A 9224-nucleotide genomic window follows, 5' to 3' on the forward strand; every position below is an offset into this window, starting at 1 on the left:
AATGTGCTTTACACAATTGATGTATGTATGGATTGTGATAAGAGTCGTATGAGCCCCTAATAAAATTATTTAAAAAAAAGATAACGGACCAGGGCTCAAGTGGAAAGCAAATGTTTTGAGAATGATGATGGCAACAAATCTACAAATATGCTTGACAAAATGGATGTATGTATGGATTGTGATAAGAATTGTATGAGCCCCCAATAAAATGATTTAAAGAAAAAAAAATTGGGGGTTTTCACTGTCATCTATAACCTCCTGCAAATGAGGTGCTCAGAAGTTAAGCTCTCATACACTCCTTAAACAAGACAAAGCAAACATAATCATCTGGATGAGGAGAACAACCAGAATGAACTCAGAGGCCAATGGAGTCAATTGACTCTCAGCTTTTTTATTGTATGAGTTTCTATTATACAGCAAACAGAGCAAAGGAAATCAGCACAGGATCATGATTGGTAGTAGGACAATATGTGACTATCACAGATAAGATTACAGAAGCCAGGAAAGGATCATACTGGGACAAGTACACAAAAAAGGGCAAATCTGCTACACAAGACTTCTTTGAAGTTTGGAAGAGCAAAAATGTTAGTTTGAGGACTAAGGCGGGCCTGACCCTAGTATTTCCAATTACCTCATCTGCGTGTGTAAGTTAGACATTGAATAAGGACGACCAAAGAATTGGTGCATTTGTATTACGATGTTGGTAACGGTCTCAAAAGTACCACGGACTGCCAAAAGAATAAACAAGTCTGTCAACTTTACCAACAACTTCATGCTTGGTAAAGTAGCAGGGCATCAAACACGACGAAGGCATTTGACAAGATGGATTGATACAGTGGCTGCATTGATGAGCTCAAACAGCAGGACAATTGTGAGGATGACGGAGGACCAGGCCATGCTTCCTTCTGTTGTACACAGGGCACTATGAATGGTAGCCCAACTCAATGGCGTCTAACAACAGCACTTAAAACTCTACAGGATCAGTTCTGGGGTGTGGATTGCCTGCTTACATGGTGGTCAGGCATGTGTTTTTCATGATCATGAAACCCTGAGTCATAGTTACATAGTGGCTACCAGACATTATCAGAAACCAACTCCAAAATCAAATTGGATTGCATTCCTCTGACTGTCTATGTTCATGTAAATGCCCAGACAATTTCTCTAGTTCTCTGTGTGAGCATGTTTCTGCATACTGGTGAATCTACTTTCAATCACACTCTTTCTGAGAACAAATTACCTTCTCTGGGCTTGTGTTAAGCATGGCTACACTGCTGGTTTTTGGTTAGCAAACAATGGGGAAATAACAAAGAACTCAGAGAGCTCCTGCAACTAATTGCAAGACTCAAAATGGACTTAGAGCTCCTGTTGTTGACTGCAGCCTTCCACAAACCAAGTGCTTTTGACTTTGAGCTCTAATGTAATACTTCATGTAGAAAAGCATTGCAGGTTAGAGACTATATCAGAACCCTTTTGTATTCATTAGGCAAATACTTATCATTATCATGCTTTGATTAGTCACATGAGACTATTCTGCTGTTTGATAAGATTAAGGGATGAAACTGTAAGCAAGAGAGATATGATCCCTGGACTGTGTCCCTTATTATCTGTTGTGGAAAACAGACACTGAAGTAATTACAAATGCACAGAGGATTATGATGTGAATGTGCTGCATGCTTTGATTGTTTGTAATTGATGGACCTGACCTTGTCTGCAGAACCAGGAAATGCTTTCTGGAGGAAGTATTGCTTAAACAGAGATCTAATGATGAGAAAGAAATAGCTGGGAATGTGGATACAGGGTGGGAAGGGAAGAATATATCCAGTATTCCAGAAGAGTGAGCAAACTGGTTATGGAGAAAGGCCAAAAAAAAGGGGGGGAATTGTTTTTTAGAGTATTTTAATGGAAAACATTAGGTATGTTTGGAATATTGAATGCCAGGGGGGCAGGGGCCCCAAGCACAGCTTTATAAAAGATTCATATTGTTTTATAGCTTATCCTATTGGCACTGATAAACTATGGAAAAGTTGTACGTAGTGAGTGTTTTAGATTCCTCTGACTGCCGTATCAGTCAGGGGTTGGAGGAGGGCCCACTGCCAATGGGCCCAGTGGAGACACGAGTTGATAGTCGCTTCCTAGGAGCTTTGGGAGCATAGTGGTCGCACATCGGGCTGCCAACCACAAAGGTTGCAGTTTGACAAGATCAGCTGACCACCACTCACTCCTTGGGAGAAAGATGAGACTTTCTATTCCAGTAAAGAGTTAGTCTCAGAAACCCACAGGAGCCCTATAGGGTCACTACGACTTGTAATGGACGTGATGGAAGCAGTGGGTTGCAATTGATATGTTTGTCTGCTAAGAAAAAGGTTGCAGGTTGGCACCCACCTATAGGTCCCTTGGAAGAAAGGCTTGGTATTATAATCACACACACACAAAATCAGCCATGAGAATCTTGTGTCAGAGTTGAGCTCTGACATAGTGGGTTCACCCTGAGGCAGAATTGTCTTGACGGCAACGCATTTTCTAATCGTTAGAAGGTGACAGTGGCTGTGGATACAAGAGGTGGTTTGAAATTGATTTCAGGATAAAGCTGAAAGGATGAAAATTAGGTTGCCTCCTGAGAATGGTACTTGGGACATGTTATCAACAGAGATTAGTCCCTGGAAAAGGACATCATGCTTGGTCATGTACAGGGGCAACAAAAAAGAGGAAGACCCTCGACAAGCCGGATTGACACACTGGATTCAAGCATAAGTGTGAGGAGGGTGTAAGACTGAATTGTGTTCATTCGACTACAGTGTCTCGGTGGCAGCACCCAAGCACAACCACCACTGTGAAAGGGTTGGCTGCAAGGTAATGCTTGATGTCCCAAGGCCCATAATGAGATAGGCTGCGTTTACATTTGAATGGCAAAAAACCCGGTGAGCTTTGTTTGAGACATACTGCCTTTGGGTTCCTGGGAATCCAAGTTGAAATGGTGAGTTGACAGGTTCATGCAGCTCTGAATTAGAATTCTTGCCCCTTATGCGTTGGACTGGACTCGATGGCAGTGTGTCTGGCTTTCAGAGGGTTCATCCAGGCTCCCTGAGAGTGCATGTGAATGTGAGCCCGCAGGCAGCTCCCTGGGGAAAGGTGACACAGTCCACCTCAGGAAAAATGCACGGCATCGGAGCTCCACTGGGGGCCACTTCTTCCCTGGCCCACAGTGTCCTAAGCACTGTCCTAAGAATTGACTCCGAGGCACGGGTAGTCAGGTAAGTCGGTGTTAATGAAAGTCATGGAGGTAAGAAAGACTTTCCCGGAAAAGGAAGAGCGAGTAGAAGACCAGGGACCTGAGAACTCCCAACAGCCAGGCTTGAGGAGAGAATGACAGGACAGCAAAAGAGGATGAGAAGGAAGTGCCAGGGGAAAAGAACGTTACAAGTGTGCGATGTCCTGTAACAAAGAGCGTCTTTTCAAAGATTGTAGGTGGGTCTCTCTTTAGAGCTACATGACATGGGGATCCGCACGGTTCCCTCTGGGACCCACCTTCATCCACACAGATCACTGCGAGCTGCTGCTGGTGTCTCATCTGCTTTATAAATTGGGAAAATTAGGAGGGAAGTTGCATTTGATTACAGAATTAGGAAATGGACAATGTGGACTTGGAGCCAAGCTGTGTCCCTGCAGTCTGCTTCTTAAAGCCCACGGCCTGGATCCCGCTGTGATGTAACAGTCTGACTCTGAGTTGGCATTGGCTTCCCAGCAACTGTTTGGTTGATTGATTGATTGTTTGTTTGTTTGTTTGTTTGTTTGTTTGTTTGAAATTAGCGTGTGTGTCAGAAAAGAATTTGAAGTTCGTTTCCATTTTACTTTTCCTCCTTTGCATCCGCTCAGGCCAACGTGTAGGTCTGACAGGTAGGGAACCTGGAGAGTTTTGAAGGCTGTGACCCTTCTACTTTGTTGTTGTTGTTGCTATTTACTCATTTAAATAAAGGAGGTTAAATTTGTGGCATAAAGAAGCCAATGAAATCTTCAGGATGAGAGTTACAGCTTTTCATCTTTCTGTAGTGTTGGTGATTCACCCTTGTGCTCTTAGTTCTAAATTGTTTCTAAGCTACAAAATCATCCTTGTTTAGTAAACAGAACAGTGCATTACAAAGAGTCATTTTCTTTTGAGAGAGATATATAAATACACACACATACTTACGTGTGTGTGTGGTTTTTCTTTTGGTATTGTGGTAGCATAGTCTTGGGGAAAAAATATCTGCAGGTAATTACTTTTCGATCATTTGGCTCGCAGTGGGACTCAGATATTTTCAGACTTCATTTTCAAAATTAATTCTACAGATGACACTGCTGTTGTGCTTCTCAGTCGTTACAGTGGGGATTTTCCATAAGCATGTTCAGGCTGATTAGCTGGCGAGCTGGAAGCCAGGGATGGCCATTAAGTGCAAACCTTCCACTGTGGCCAGCGGCCGCCACAGCTCAGTCTGCGCAGCAGAGTGGAAAGTGCTGAGTCGAGGCAGCCCTCTTCTCACAAGCAGATGATACTCGTTAGCTGAAGTGGATGATGTCCACGGACCACAGACATTTCCTTTGTAGTGTTTGCGATGGCGCTCTGAGACACCTGATACTTCACTGTGGAAAAGAAGGGCTTCTGTCAGTTACAACTGTGGGAAAGAAACGCCGGGAACGTCGGGTATTAGAAAAGATTAGTGGTGGGGTCCTTGAACGGAAGGACAGAAAGGGACGGGACCTGCTTACGAGTTGCTGGAGATTAGAAGAATTATATATAATCAGTTGTCAAGAGTGTGTTTATTTAAAGGACTTTGGGTGATGGTATACACAGCATGGGATTGTTTGGTAGGCTGAACACACTCTGTGCCAGATGGTTAGACTGAATGTTTGGTTTCTTTAGGTCACCTCCTGACATGTCACTGGTTTACATTTTAGTGAATGAATGGAAAGCAGCGATTTAGAACAGTGAAAGCCAACCGGAAGCCTCACCATTTGAATGTATCTGGGGGAGCAGTGTTACAGGACACGATGAATAATGCCCTTCGGCTCACACACTTTGTAGAAGTTCGCAGCTATTTTCAGGAATTACATTAGCAGTCTCATCTCATTGTAAGTCCTTTCCACTAGCTTCACTTTTTTTTCTACAAGTACTTACGGTGTGATATGAGTCACTGAAATAGAGTGTAGTATGCCTAATCAGACAAAGGCAGTCTGTAAAAAATGCACGAGGGAGAAGACATACAAAGAAAACAAAGAAAAATATGACGAGCGGTTCCCATCCATCAGCGCTCACTCCTGCCCGGCATGAGGTATGCGGAGGGAAGCTGGTCGGCGGGGACTTTAGGACAAGACCTTTCAGAAACAGATCATCTGTCTTCTAAGGTGTCTCTTGGTGGTTCAAACCACGAATCTTTTAGTTAGCACTTGAGTGCTTACCGACTTGCACCACTCTATACCATACCAAACTATTACACATTTTAAAAGACTTTAAGGAGCCCCGATGGTGTAGTGGTCATTCATTGGGCTGCTAACCACAAGGCCTACAGTTCAAAACCACCAGCCACTCCACAGAAGAAGGAAGCTTTCTACTCCTGTAAAGAGTTGGGGTCTCAGAAACCCGCAGGGGCAGGTCTCCCCGCCCTGTGGGGTCACCAGGAGTCAGAATGGACTCCTTGGCCGGGAGTTTGGTTTGGGTTTTTTTAAGGAGGCCAAGGGCTCACTTTCCACATGTCAAAAACACAGCCTGGGGAAGCTCCATGATGGCAAAGCCCACCCCCTGCCCACTGCCATCCAATCAATCCCGATTCATAGGGACCCTTTCTCCTGAAGAGGGACTTGTAGCTTCAACCCACCATGCCTTTGGTTACCAACCAACCAACCTTCTGGTTTCCTTGACAAAGTCAGGACTGAAACTCGCTCCTCAGATCATCAGTCTTACTTTGACTCCTCCGCCTTACTCTGCAGAAGAGATTTTCAGACAGTGAAATATTTAATTTCTATGCATTCTTAAATAAATAGTAAATTAGCAAATTTAGCATTGTTTAGTAAATTTAGCAATTCGTAACTTGTGTGTGAAGTATATGTTCATAACCAACTCATTGACACCTAACAGCGACAACAACACTCATTATGAAGATGTTTCAAACACCTGCAAGGCTCTCTCCTTGAAACCAGCCTGGTTCATCTGGTTCTGTGGTCCTTGAAAATGCCCCATCCCTGGGTCCCCAGCACACAGGAAACATTTAACACTGCCTTCTTTCATTCAAGATGGACAAGACCCGAGAAATTCTCTCTTTGAAAGTTAAAAGATACGTTTTCGTTTCTAGGGGAACTATTTTTTTAAAGATGGTGGTTTTAAAAAAGACTTTAATAAACATATGAACGTTCTATGGCTGTAATACGGGGTAGGGGAGCAATGCAGTATTAGGTATTTTCAAAATGAATTTGATTTTCATTAAATTGTCTTCATGTTGAAGACTGTAAATGGAAACTGATAATTCTGTCCCTTTGTGGTTTCCATAGTAGGGTTTTGTCCTGCCTTTAAACATTTATTTATTATTTTTAAACATGTCTTGCACATGTAATTATTTTAGTATGTAGCCTCTAAAATTCTATGGGGAATTGTCACAATTAATTCCTGCTACAGCCTTAGATTATCTTCTTCTTTGAAGATTCTTAGATTTTCAAATGCCTGCAGTCAAATTTGTTGTCTTGAATGCACAACTGGCTTAGAGACTCAAGAAGGATTATAAATGCTTTACGTATTCTAAGCTGCATGCTCTTTGCCTCTCAACTGAATTATTCAACTTTGGAGACATGCTGAAAGCAACTCGGAAGACTTGCTTTGCTGAGCTGGAGCATGGATTTAGTAAGCCCTCTGACTGGTATTATTATGAACAGATTCTACTCGCAAGAGTCAGAAATGGTTTTCTGCCTGTGCCTTTCTTACAGATGGGGCTCTGTCAAGGGCTGTATTTGGACCCAAATTCTCTAGGCATATTATAAGCCATCCCTAGAGAACGTGGGTTTGTTCTGTTGTGCGTAGGGCTGCTATGGGCCAGTACTGATGAAATGCCACCCAACAACAACAATTATACGCAATTCAAAAGTTGTTTTGAAATGACTTACACTTTTCTTATTTTAATTTCTGTCAATCAATCCTACTTCTGTATACCATCCTACTGCTTGTCGAGTTGAATCTGAGTCATGACTCTGTGTGTCAGAATAGAGCTGTATTCCTTAGGGATGTCAAGCCTATGGAAGCAGATCATCAAGACTTTATTCTGAGTGCCTCTGAGTGGTTTTGAATGACTAACTTTTTGGTTAGTGGTTAGTCGTAGTGAGTGCCTAACCAGTATTAATAGTTACTGCACTTAACTATTTGCACAACTGAGGGACTCCTTTTACTTATGTGTATACTAGACCCCAAGCGGACTGCCATCAATCAATGCTGACTCACAGCCAGGCTTTCAGATAGAGTGCAGTTGCGCCTTATGGCTTCCCAGACTGTGAGCTGTTCAGGAGCAGACAGCCCCAGCTTCAATGGAGCAGCTGGTGAGGTTGAACCACCCACCTCAGGGTTGACAGCCCAATGCTTACCCCAGGGCCACCAGGGATCCTTACATATATAGAGCTATAGTATTAATGATTTGTTATTATTTGATCATTTTTAATAATCAATTAACCCTTCTAACATTAGTTAACCAAGTACTTTCTCCACCTAATTTACATATAAATTCATTTAGTTCTCCAAGCCATCATATTAGATAAGCCAGTTACTAAGCTTACTTTATAGAGCACAGAGAAATTAGACATGTTGGCTGAGATAATGTAATTAATAAGGTGTAAAGGTTGGTTTTGAATGGGAATTATAGATAGCTAGAGATAGAGATGATTCCTTAGTAATAGTAGCACATGGCTGGTGCTCCTGAAATAGTCATTCACATTTGTTTTCTTTAACTAGGAAAGCTAGCTCATTTGGAAAGGGCAGTTATGTCTTGTAGTGTTTGTCAATAAGCCCTTCAGAATTAGAGGGGCCTGAGATCAAACATTGACACATATACTTACCAGAATGTGAACTTGAACACATTTTTTTCCTACACACTAAGCACTAAAACATCAACAGATCTTATCATTAGCAGTAATTTTTGCTATATATGCTTTCTATCCATCACCAACATATTTCTATAATATTGTCTAGCTCTGTCTTCTTGTAGGTGAAGGTGAGGTCATTTTATTTGGTTTCGTGACTTGAGAGAGTGGCTGTTGAGCGATAACCCTAAGGAACTATTAATCTAGTTACTGTCTCTATAGATTTACCTTACTATAGACTTTATATTGACATTTGTAGAAAATAAAAACTAGAACCAAAAAATTGTACACATTCTATTTCACATATACATTCTGAAATTCAAAGCAAGTTTGAATAAATCAGGAGTGAATTTCAAACTCTTTGAGAATAGGAAGGACGAAGCCTCAAGAATACGTGGGTTAATAGTACATACCCTCTGATATCAGCCAAGGTTCTTGGTAGAACGCCGATGACTTATGAATGAAGGTGTTCTCTATTCAATCATATAATGCGAGAGTTGGCCACTGAGAAAGCACACACACACAAATCAGAGTTCATGATGAGCATGATCTGGGAAAAAGGGGGTGTGGGGATGTTGAGGGATTTTCCCAGCTTAATTTCATAAGATATTTTAAAAATTTGTACCTTATACTCTGTTATTGGGTTGCTTCACGTAAGTGGATTATGCCAACATGTGAATTTCCATGAGTAAGTACACTTTAATAAGGAGTCCTTCTTTCAATGACGGTGTCCCTAATGCTGTCGTCAGGCGCTGTTGAGCCAGTTCTCACTCACAATGATCTTGTGGACAGCAGAGCTAAACGCTGTCCAGTTCTGCGCCAGCAATTGTTCAGGCCATTGCTGTAGCCACTGTATCAGTCCGTCTCATCGACGGCCTTCCTCTTTTTCACTGACCTGCTACTCTACCAAGCAAGATGTCCTTTTCCAGGGACTGGTCTCTCCAGGTTTGACGTAACATGTCCAATGTATGTGAGATGACGTCTTGCCATCATCCCAGCTTCCAAGGAGCATTCAGGTTGCACCTCCTCAAGATAGGTCTGTTTGCTTTTCTGCCAGTCTACGTTACTCTTTTTTTTTTTTTTTAACATTTTATTAGGGGCTCATACAACTGTTATCCCAATCCATACACACATCA

At 42.2% G+C, this 9224-nt stretch overlaps 1 protein-coding gene across 1 annotated transcript in view; it reads left to right on the plus strand.

Annotated features, from left to right (window-relative positions):
* Positions 1-9224, plus strand: part of ARHGAP42 (Rho GTPase activating protein 42) — a 248484-nt gene that overhangs the window by 111403 nt on the left and 127857 nt on the right. The window lies entirely within an intron of this gene.

This window comes from Echinops telfairi, unplaced genomic scaffold (assembly GCF_000313985.2).
Source record: "Echinops telfairi isolate 266 unplaced genomic scaffold, ASM31398v2 ScPeMD7_7421;HRSCAF=8459, whole genome shotgun sequence".
In the NCBI taxonomy this organism is placed as follows: domain Eukaryota; kingdom Metazoa; phylum Chordata; class Mammalia; order Afrosoricida; family Tenrecidae; genus Echinops; species Echinops telfairi.